Here is an 11,733-nt window from a genome sequence, read left to right on the forward strand (position 1 = left end):
TCTGAATATTACAGCCCATTGTTCAAATAATTAATAGCTTAAATTTTAAAATCTGATTAAAAAAAAAAACAACCAACCAAAAAAATTTAAAAACCTATCACCCAAGTTCAAATTTCATCAAATTGTCCTTATCTAATATTAAGGTTAAGTACCTTGAGATTATTCTGAAAAAAAAAAATCACAAAACACACATAAAAAAAATCACAAAAACACACATAGATTTAGTCACTAGCATATAGTCAATGTTGAAACTAGATTTTTGAGACCAGATTTAGAAAGGAAAGAGTCAATCAAAGTGGCTGCTCAATTCTACTTCTTTTCTGGCCCTATTCAGTTCTTAGTGGTATAAGGAGATTACCAGCTAATCCTCAAGTACATAATAAAGCTTTCCTGTTATCTCAAATAGGAAGCCTTCCCTGTCTGTGTAATACCACCTCACATCCATGCCACAGTCATTCCCTCTGTAACTCAAATTAGCACTTGATAAATCATTCTCATATATCACTTAAACAGAAATATGTTAAAATTTTCCCTTCTTGCTTTCACCCAACCCAATATATACACAAACACATACTGGGCTGTGCAGTATTTGAAAGAGGGTCTACACTTTATTCTGTATAACAGTGATGAGTAAATAAATTGATGCATGAATGGTTATCAGAAGTACATGTAACAATACCTTAAGCCCTTAATAAAAGCTAAAATTGAATGACTTCTAAGCAATTGAAATAGTAAGAGGTCTTATGGAAGATTCTGTTGTTATCTACCCAGTTTTCATTGTTCCCTTCTTTCTTACTAAGAGGACTCCAGCTTTGCCCAATACAGCAAGTATTCAACTAAAGTTACTTACCTCCCTAGACTCCTTCAGTGCTAACATGTGAAATTTATGGCCAAATTTATATTCCTTGGTACAAAATGACAGAGTCAGTTGGCAAATATTCTTAACCCACTCCATTTTCCTTTTTGGAACATAGATTTGTATCTTAGATGTGCAATAGCCAGTTTTCTCTAAAAGAATGAGATCCAGATACTAAAGATTGTGGAAGAAAAATAGTGAGCGGCGGACTTATGCCAATCCAGAGCTACCCATTTGTGAATTTCATGGTATGGAAAAAAATATTGTTAAGGCATTAGATTTAAGCTTCTGTTGCATGCAATGAAGCTTAATCTTAAATAACAAAAATATATACTAAAAAAAATCTAGTCAATCAGATTTTAGTGTGAAAGTCTCATAATTTGAATTTCTGCCTCTTCATGTTTCATTGCTTTAATTTTTGTGGACGAAAGAATAATAGTGAATTATTTTACTATTGACCAAAGATACTGGTAGGCAGGTTTAAGCACAGAAATGATAAATTATTTTTAAATATTCATTTATAAGACGAATAACAATTCATAGGGTAGTATAGAGAATAACTGAACTACCCATGAAAAGAATTTAGCACAATTTTCATAATTTTATAAATATCATATTTTATTATTAACAAAGGTTTCGTATCTTTTAGATAAAATAAGATTAGTATGGCTTTTGAAAGACCACAAGGTCATGAATGCCTTAATCCTCCAGATGTTTCTTCTCTTTGGAGAAATTAGAAATCATTTATAATCATAAATGGATTTTCCAGGATACAACCAATGTCAATTATCCTTGCAGGTCATATACTCTGATTTCTTTCTTTCTTCTTTTTTTTTGGCATGTGCAGGCTCTGGGAATCGTACCCGGGTCTCTGGCATGATTGGCAAGAATTCTAACACTGAGCTACGCTTGCACCGCCTCTGATTTCTTTTTTAAGTCATTCAACTCTTAACTATGTTCTAAACACTTCTCTTTGGGCTATATAATTTTTAAAATCAAATATAAGATCTTTCAGGTTTTGTTCTTTTCTTTTCACTTTCAGTAAAACGAATAATTTTGAAAGTTTATACCTTGGAGACTTGAGGAATTCTTAGTTTTTCTTTTAGGCTGGGTCTAAATTTTTCTGTAAGTTTAAATTCTTTGCTCTCTTCTCATTCATATAATTTACCCCTTCTCTCAAAACTCTAAATATCCCTGCCCCCCTCTCCTTCTGATTCTCAGTGCCTCCTACAACATTGTGCTGAGCCAACCTTTCCAAATATGTCTCCAACTGCATTCATCTGCAAGGGAAGACTGGACCCAGGAACCCCAAAATGAAAGGCTACAAACTGGGTATTAGGAGAACAATTCTGATTGTTTCTAATGATCCATTTCTATGGTAAATCTGAATCTCTAATATTCTGATGCCCCTTGACAGATGAGCTCTAAAAACATAGTAAGGATTGGTAGAAAACATTCAGGAGTCCTTTGGGGACCACTTGTTCACTTCAGAGATCTTCTGGTTTTATATCCTCTGAGGTTGTGGAGCTAAGGCACAGAGGAGTGTAAAGGCATGTCTCTCAGTTGTATGCATGTGGCAGGGGTGCTACAAATCACTACCCGGATGGTTCATCTCTAGCTTGCTTAGTTCAGCCTCCAAACCTAATCTCAAATATATCATCATCTTGGTTATAGTCTTGATGCGTATCAAGACTATATGCATCAAGATATATGCATATAGTGGGGACTTTCTATATTGGTTTGACCAAAGTTTTACAGCTTTGAGAGAAGTTTTACTCCTGTTAGACTATTGGTGGGAAGTTGGGGATTCTTTAGTGACAAGAAGAGGATCAATTGTGATAGACCCCAGATGCACAGCACTGGGTGTTCCCACCGTATTGAAGTCTGGACAGTCAGTAAGAAAAGATTCAAGCCCAAGTAAAACTAAGCATTACAATGTCCCTGAAGGAGAACTTCAAATCCCAATTACCAAAAACTCCGAGCCATTTGAAAAAACCCCAACCAGCCAACAAATAAACTTTCTAGTTCCCAGAGGACACAGGAAGGATTGTTGCAACATCCTCAGTTGATGCAAATTAATTGTATTCCAGACTTCTAATTATATATATCTATGTGTGTGTGTGTGTGTGTGTGTGTGTGTGTGTGTAAAATATTAAGAGTTCTGTACTATGTTACCTTTTAAAGACCAGAGCAGAAAAGAAATGAGGTTTGGCCATTTATTGCAGGAATATCATTTTGCGTTTTTTTAAGGACCAGTGCTAAGGAAGCTGAAAACACTCCTGATGTGGGAAATCTCCAGGCTCCAGCCTCTGCGGCAGAGTTAACCAGAAATCTGGAGACATGGGAGAAAAATGACTACTGCAGAGACATGCAGTGGTTCATCTGTGGTCGACATTTCAGAACACCAGGAGCAAGGGACCCACAGCACACAATTAATGGTGAAGTCACCAAAAAACCAAATAGGGCATTCCCTGTTCTTGACTGCCCAAAATTCAGGATTTAAGCACCTCTCATACCCTAAGATTCCACAGTGTAATCCTTGTAATCGGACCCCAGGATCTGGAAGTTCTTCCCCTTCTGTTTACAGATCAGTGATTCCATTCCTGGCTTCAGAGCTATGGACAGTTCTGTAAGAGAGAATTTTGTGAACGGTTAAAAGTCATTGCTGGCCAATATCTAATTTCAGGCTTTAGATGCCCTGCCCCCCCCCCCCCCCCCCCCGTGTGGAGGAAAGGCAGGGAAGACCTCCAGAGAGGGCCAGCCTGAGAAATCCGAGGGAGCCTGAGTATTCATTTCTCTGGAGCAGCTGCTGGTTACAAGCCCCTGGCACAGAGATGGGAAGGGACCTCTGGAAGAGGGGGCCTTGAATGAGGGCCTTTTATACTTGCCACCAGAGCTATGACATCAGCGTTTAGGAAGGCCGGGTGCAGATGGGAAATGTTAGCATACACGAAGGATACTCTTTTGCTTTTGTGTGTTTTAGATTTTGCTTGAGACCTCTGCAATGGGCAAGCCAAGCCAGGACAGTGAATTGGAGAAAAAAAAAAAAAAAAAGTGCTGTTTCTTTGTTCACTGTGTCTCATGCAGAGTTCAGCCTTCCTGAAGTCTGGCCTGGGCTCTGCTCCCTAAGGCTTCAACTCTGCTCTGAGGGGCTCAACTATCAATGAAAAGGGGCAGGGGGAGTTTAGGAAAAGCTCAGTAGGCTGCTACTCCCTTAATATTCCTTTGGGTAGCTCCTGGCCAGAAGAACCCCTGGATGAAGGGCAGGAGTCCATGGGGAAAGGGCTCTGCAGAGAACCAGATGCTCAGTTATTCTTTCTGGTTTTCTGTGGGTATCAGGGCTGGCAGCCAAGCCCCTGGAGGCCTGGAAACAGAAATGTTCTCATAAATCTCTTTCTCCCAAATGTGTCTCAAAATAAAAGTCTGACATGCAGACTGTGAAAACTTTTCTCAGCTTCATCTGGGGAAGAATGAAGAGGGTTAGAAGTCAATATTCACCGCATTCCTGAATCTTAGAGTACCCCTACAATTCTGTGGGGTGCAAGTACAAATGGACCTTAAAGATCTCATACACTAGCCGTCTGGTGTTGGCATCAAGGCAGGCAGTTTGGCCAGTTTTACAGAAGTCTGTTAGTTCAACATTCCCACTCAAATTCCCCAGTCACCACGCAGACCTGTAGACAATGACAAAACGGGCAGGGAACCTTGCACTGAGAAAGGAGGCATAAAGCTTTGCATATACTCTAGGCTTCTAGGTCCCTGCTCTATGTAAGAATTTTCAAAAAGGTCAGAGTGGGAGCTTTAATAATAATGTGTTACATTGTCTTTAATTTACATCATAATGTGTCAGCATATATAAAGTTATATGTGTGTAAATTTTAATCTATAACAGTAAGGCAAGTACCCTCCTCAGGAATATATGACTCAGGAGTGATTTGTTAGCATTTTAAAGACCCTAATTAAGAATTCACACCCAGAAGGAGTTAATACTGAAGAGTTTTAAGTAATTATATTTTAATCTGCTTGATAGATTTGATTATTTTCCACAAGGGTGGAAACCCATGTGCAAGGACTAGAAATAATAAGCAACTCAGTCCTTCTATGAATGGGAGGAAAACTTGCTGGGATAATGTACTGGTTTAGAATTCTGATTGGTCTTTACAAAGCATGGACAATTCTGCCTTGACTCTCTTTAGAAGATTAGTGGAATCCTGGCCCTGAAGTAATGTTAAACATGCCACAAACCAACCTTCCAGGCAAGGGGCTGTTGAAATACTTAAACCTCAGAATATTACTAAGCTTGTAGGAACAGATTATATGACTACTTCATGTCTGTTTGCATGCAGAGAAAAGCATACACGGAAGAATTTGGTCCAAGATTGTTTTCCTTTTGTCATGTTGCTTAATGTTTATTATAAGTTTCAGTCCTAGGGTGCAAATGGCGTTCCATATACATAGGTTTAAATAGGCTAAACTTGTAATTTAAGTTGAGAACTTTTAAGAAATTATGCTCTATCCTTCTACCTTGAGAACACTGAAACACTATTGAATCATGCTATCTGAGGGAAATGGGTAAGTTAACTAGGTTGACTGTTCTGTTGGTGAAGAATTTCTACCATTCAAATCCTCTGCACACCCAGAGGTACTTTCTGTCATAGGTGGGCAGCAGCCTGGAAAACTAGAATAAATAGGTTAAGTAGAGATGAATTCTGAGCAGAACTAATCATAGCAAGTTTGTCTGCAAGAGCATCAGAGATGGGGCAGTGGAAAACCCCTTACCCGTATATACCATAGCTACAGAAGTCAAAGCTAGACAGATAAACTGAAAAATGATCCTTGTATCTAGAAGCCAGTCTCTAAAAAGGTCTGTATAACTCTAAAGATTGAATAGTAGAGTGAAGTCAGTTTCATTTGAATTTTGCAGAGGCACTGTTTTATCTGTCCTCTCCTCAACAGCCTTATTTATTTGCCAAGAGAGCCCCATTTTTTTTTCCATCTGTCCATGGCAGGTGAAACCTTTCCCCAGCCCCAGAGGATGAATGTTGATTAGTTTAATCAGTACCTGGTAATCCTATTTGAACAAGAAAAGTCTATTAGGGAACTTCTGGGAAATATTTCTCTATACTTGAAAAGAAGCATTTCCTTTGAATGTTTACAAGTTGTAAAGCTATGTTTGGGACAGCTGCAAATACCTTGCAATTATGAAGTGAAAGCTAAGAGAATCATGGGGAAGACCCAGAAATCTGAAATCTCTGAACTGTTGTGTTAAATAACCTTGAACCACATGATCTCTAGAATTTTCCACAGCGAAATATATATTAACTGATTCATAAATATACAGAAAAAATTGTTTAGCTGAATCCAACATACCTGACTCAGTCTAGATCACCAAGCATTTCAGTGCTCACAATCATTTCCTACATACAGTTCTCAGTAGAAATATTCTTCTAAAAAATTAAAATCCAGTGCCTATGATTTTAGAATATTATTTTCTATGAAACTGCACATTTAGAAAATTTACTCAGAATAAATAGGCCACATAGTAAATAAGTAGTAGAGGATTTCTGATGTTTCATGACAAGTGATTGAATCTACATTTGCATCATATGTATATAGCAAAAAAATTGTTTAACATCAAATTGAAGTTTCAGGCATTTAAAATATATTTTTCGTTTTGTCACCTTTTCATTTCATGTTTCATGTTTAATTTTTCAGCTTTTTTCATAATTAAATTTACTTAAAAAGTTGCCTCAGATAATTTGTAACAATATAAAAATTCTTTCTCATGTAATAAAAGAAACTTTGTTTTGAATCAAGCATCTAACTTTATTATTGACTTCTCTGAAATATTCATGAGACTTGAATTTGTCACCTGTAATGTAAGCTTTTTCATTCTAGAAGATGATCATGTAATTGGTAAATGCGAATGCAAGTAAGGATGACATTTTCTGATAAGTTTTCTCAGTCAACTCTGTCTTTATCTTTCACTATAAATATCATTGTTATTTATTTTCTACCTAATTGAGTGCAAAACATTGTGTTGAGTGTTTGGGGAATAAAAAGCTTAAAAAGACAGAACTCTTGCCCTCAAAGTTGTGTATATTTCAAAATATATTTGAGGATGTACATTATGAGGATATTTACATATTAGATCTAAATGGAAGAGGGGATATCTCTTTTTGTATATATTTTTGGAAAATATACAGTTTGTAACTCAATATATGAAACAAAAAATAAGGTAATATTTTATTTTATAATACCAATACCTTTTAAATTAATATCTACTGCTTAACTAATGAAATTTCACTGTGTGGATTTCATTAACTCTGTTCTTTCATTACATAATTATGGCATTTATAAATAATATCCTAGACAATTGAAAATGTTAATTCCTTTTTAAAGAGTGAGCTGTTCTAAACATGTTCATAAGTGGGTTAGGCCTAATTTCCTTAAGTTTCGTTTTATCTAATAAAAATCAACTCTATTTTGCCTTTTCTTTCACTATGTTTTTAACCATGATTTGAATAATTATCCATTTGCTCTTAGAAAAGTGTACATATTTGGGTTTATGTCTACCTGCATAGCTTTTACAGATCCTTAATTTCATCTAATTGCCACCTCTTTTCAAATCCTTTTTATAAACGTGGCTGAATTTTACATTTCAGCTGATACTTTTGAGTTGAGCAATAGTAAACTTAATAATATGATCTAGATGCCAGGATCTGTAGCCAAAACAGAATAAAGCTAGAATACAATATTTTTATTTTAAAGTAGGCTTGTGAAGGAATGCACATACAGTTATAAAATACATTGCTTGTAAAGAGACACATAGACAGACTCTTAAATTTACAACTGATTTGAGGCAAACTTCTTTTGATTTGATAAAACACATAGAGTCACATAATTTTTCCCTGGTCACTTTCAGGATAGTTGCTACTTAATAATTTTTCAATTGCTTCCTTGGCATTCATTTTTTTCAGACCTCATTAGATGTTGGGCCATATGCTTGGCCTAAGAGTCTCAAAGATGAGAAGCCCCAATACCTACTATAGGGAGCTTTGGTTAGATTTATAGCTGTATAAAAATGTACACCATTGCACTAAGAATAACTGCATAATCTAGCAGTTATAAGATACAAGCACAACAACAGAATTTTACCAGATGTATTTACTATTTATTACATTACACACACACACACACACACACACACACACACACACACACACACACACACACACACTGGACAAGGCTAATGTTAAAGGCCCCTCCACCCTGTGAAAAGCCTTTGAAAGCCAACCTTCCCTACATGTCTTTGCCTTTCTTTAGGCTTTCCTTAGGTTCTCTTATTTTCATTTTCCAACTTGCCAAATATTACTTCAAGTAAAATATAACAATAATTTTTAAATTTAATTTCTTCTGTTAGCCAATTGTTGATATAAATAGTATTAACATGGACTGCTTTTTAATAGTTCAATTACTCAAGGGTAGAAACATCAGTTTGTTTAAAATTAGTAATGATATTGTTATAAATGTATATCATGCTTTACAGTTTCTTTTTTCACATATTAAGTTATTTTCTTGAATAGAAGTGATTGAAGTAATGATGCATTTGTGTGCATTGCCCAAATGCAGGGAACTGTATTCTGAGGTCCCAAATGAGAGGAGTTCATTTTTCTAGGCAGAGAGAAGCGAACACTTCATATATCCCAATTAATTCTTTTTTAAGTACTGTACTCAAAGTATCTGGAAGCAAGTCTCCTCATCCTTCCTTAGGGTAGAGATAAAAATGCAGCTGGACTCACTGGTTTTAGATTTCCTTTTGGGAAAACCTATGATTAATATCCATAAAAACTAAAACTGAACTAGAGCCATTTCACTCATTTCACAATATTAACACTGCGTTACCAGAATGACCAACCACAATTTGAACTTGCATATATTTCACTGTTGCTAACAATCTTGTTTTCATCTTCAGGCCTCCTGTATACCTCCTTCAAGCCATAAATTAATTTTAAATATTTAAATAAGAGATGGAGAGAGGAAGAAAAATGTGCTGATGGAAGTTGATGCTTCATTGCAATTTACAGGCTTCTCTTGTTGAATGCAGCACAATTTCTCTGCAAAAACTGTTCTAACAATTAAAGATGCTGTAAAGCAGTGGCCTAAAACAGTTTTCAACCTAATTTAGGTAATATTGCAACATCTCAGTCAAAAACATTGGTCAATATGCTGGTAATTAATGAGAAGGGCAGGCTCTAAAGGAGAGCTTGGTTTTGTATAATTTGAACAACATTATCAGATACCTGCGATCATCTCCTTTCTTGCATTGACAATTATTTCTGTTGGCAATAATATGGGATTGAAGATAAAATTTGATACCAAGCATGTCTTACTGCCTCTTAATTCATTTATTCAATGAATATTTACTAAATATTAATTATGTGATTGTCAGTTTGCCAGGACCTGGGGATTACACAAGGATCTTGAGGGAAAAGTCTCTTCTCTAGTGGAGATGAAATAGTGTGTGGCTGGGGGGTAAAAATGACCAATAAACAAATGAGATGATTTTAGAGAGTGGTAAGTACTATGAAGAAATTAAATCATGGCAATTGGGCAGAGACTAAATGTGGGTGTGAGGGATGTATCAGAGGAAATGATGGAAGGTCACTGAGGATAGAAGGTAGCAAATAATAAAAAGAGTCATGTGAGATTAGGCAGGAGAGGTAAACAGAGGCTAGATGATTTGGGGCTCTTTAGGCTTTAGTAAGGAGTTTAAATAGTATTTTACTTACAGCGAGAGGATATTGGAATGATATGATCTGATTTTTGTCTTGAAAATGTCATTCTTTCTGCTCTGAGGAAGGTCTATCGAGGCAAGAGTATTTATAGGAAGACCAATTGGGAGGTTTTGCTTTAGTCTAGTTGAGAAATGATGGTGGTTTGAATTAGAGTAGAGGTAGCAGTCTCTAGATTCAAGGTATATATGGGAAGTAGTATCTTTGTGACTTAATAAAGGGTGAACTTAGGGGATGTGACGTGATAAAGGTATTTAAAGAATCAAGAATGACTCTAAGATTTTGTTTTGCACTGTCGTGTTTATTCCTCACCCCCACCCACAGAACAAGGGGTGGACATTGGTGCTGTCGAAATAGGGTGGCAAGAACTAGGTAGCTGAGGGTTTGGGTTGGGGCAAATCAAGAGCTCTGTTTGGACAAGTTAGGTGTTTAAGTGGAGCTGCTGATTGGACAATTGGAGGTTACAATTGGAGCTCAGGGAGTCCTTCTCATTATTTTTCATTTGCATCTTATTACTATTTTGTCAAACAAATTTATTTAGACATCTTGAAAATTTGAACACCAATATTTTGAATTTCTTATTTAAAATGATAGATGAGAACTACCTCAAACTTTTTTGCAGAGGTGGAAGTTATTGTATTTACCACAGCAATATCCATTGGGAGTGTTGGAAGATGAAGAGTAGAGATGGTCAAGAACCATTAGATGCTTTAAGCAGATGTTCTTAAGTAAAATCATAAAATATGTAAATTTTAAAAGCTGTGCTGTGAGGTAGTAGATTATAGCTTAAACACATTTATATGTTCCTTGCAAAATAGATCTTTTGTGGTTATGCTTTCAAAAGGAAAGCTAAAGTCTCTAAAATAATGTCCAAATTACTTTTGATATTAATTGTTTAGTTATTCCTAGTTTATAGAGTTAGGTTACGCACAATGCTCACATCCCTGGACAGGATAAAATGAATACATTGCAATTTTTCTCTCTCTGCAGTACCTAGAGAGACAATATTCTGTCTTCTGAACTGTTATATGTACTTCTCATATTACTTTCATGTATGCTTCTCTCCCTCCCCAAATCAAAATGAAAGTATTTTCATATGATAGAAAATGTCTAACAAATTTGCTTTGCACATTGTTTGTCTTTAAATAAAAATTATTTCAATAAGGAATGCACTGAATAGGAAGTAATCTTACAATTCTTAAGAAACTAAGGATAATTTCTTGATATGGCCATATTTTACATGACTGGTTAAAGAAAAATGACAAAATCTTAAATGTATAAAAAACTTGAATTTCAACATTCTTTCCCATAAATAAAAATAAAAGAATCTAATGTAATGACCTAAGGACAATAAAAATGATAATTAACTATGTATAAATATAGAGATTTGTAATTAACCTTGTAATATACTATTTAAAATGATAGAAAATTAACGTAAAGTAGATTAAGAGCCAATTTACCAGTGAGTGTCTTTTTTAGGTGATGAATTATCAATTTAGTTGATTGAACTTACATTCATATTCCAGGAAATGAATGTAATTAATGTATTTATACTATTTCTCATTAATCTAATAAGCTACTGAAACTAAAGGACTTGTTGTGCTAAAAAATTATAAATTAACTCCTAATGAAAATAAATATTCATTTGAACACTCCTTCACAGTTGACAATCTGGGCTTTAATTTCATTGGAGTATGCTTATTTTTAGACAACATGCATGGCTCCTGTAACATGTTATATTTTCTAAAATACTTGGGGTTCTTAAGTAGTGAATTATGTGGGGTTAGTTAAGGATTAGATTGAAACATGAAACTGTCATTTCTACAGGTAAAAATGGTCAAATATTACCAGCTTCGTATGGTTTATCCTAATATTAAATGTGAAACATTGGTTTTCTGGTGTGAATGTGTAAGTCCGCATGAGAATCTAATGGGTTTGAAATTCTTCTTAACCACCATATCATCCCAGTCTTTGTGAAGCTTAAGCGATAGGGATGTATTTAGGTTCCCAATCAGACTTCTCTATACTCTTCTCTTCCTGACAGTTAAAGAGAACAAAGGTGTATTGTAGAAAATATTTAGT

The 11,733-nt window shown here is 35.4% G+C and overlaps 1 long non-coding RNA gene across 2 annotated transcripts; it reads right to left on the bottom strand.

Annotated features, from left to right (window-relative positions):
• Positions 1-3,058: 3,058 nt before the first annotated feature.
• LOC143676447 (uncharacterized) lies at positions 3,059-9,847 on the bottom strand. Of its 2 annotated transcripts, none has more exons than XR_013172090.1 (4): positions 9,649-9,847; positions 4,429-4,530; positions 3,373-3,483; positions 3,059-3,188 (listed from the first exon to the last, which is right to left on the bottom strand). It is a non-coding gene; the product is annotated as an uncharacterized LOC143676447 (long non-coding RNA). The 2 variants fall into 2 exon arrangements; XR_013172091.1 differs by having other exon boundaries at positions 4,355-4,530.
• Positions 9,848-11,733: the final 1,886 nt, after the last annotated feature.

The sequence above is a fragment of the Tamandua tetradactyla genome, chromosome 3, assembly GCF_023851605.1.
Source record: "Tamandua tetradactyla isolate mTamTet1 chromosome 3, mTamTet1.pri, whole genome shotgun sequence".
Classification (NCBI taxonomy): Eukaryota; Metazoa; Chordata; class Mammalia; order Pilosa; family Myrmecophagidae; genus Tamandua; species Tamandua tetradactyla.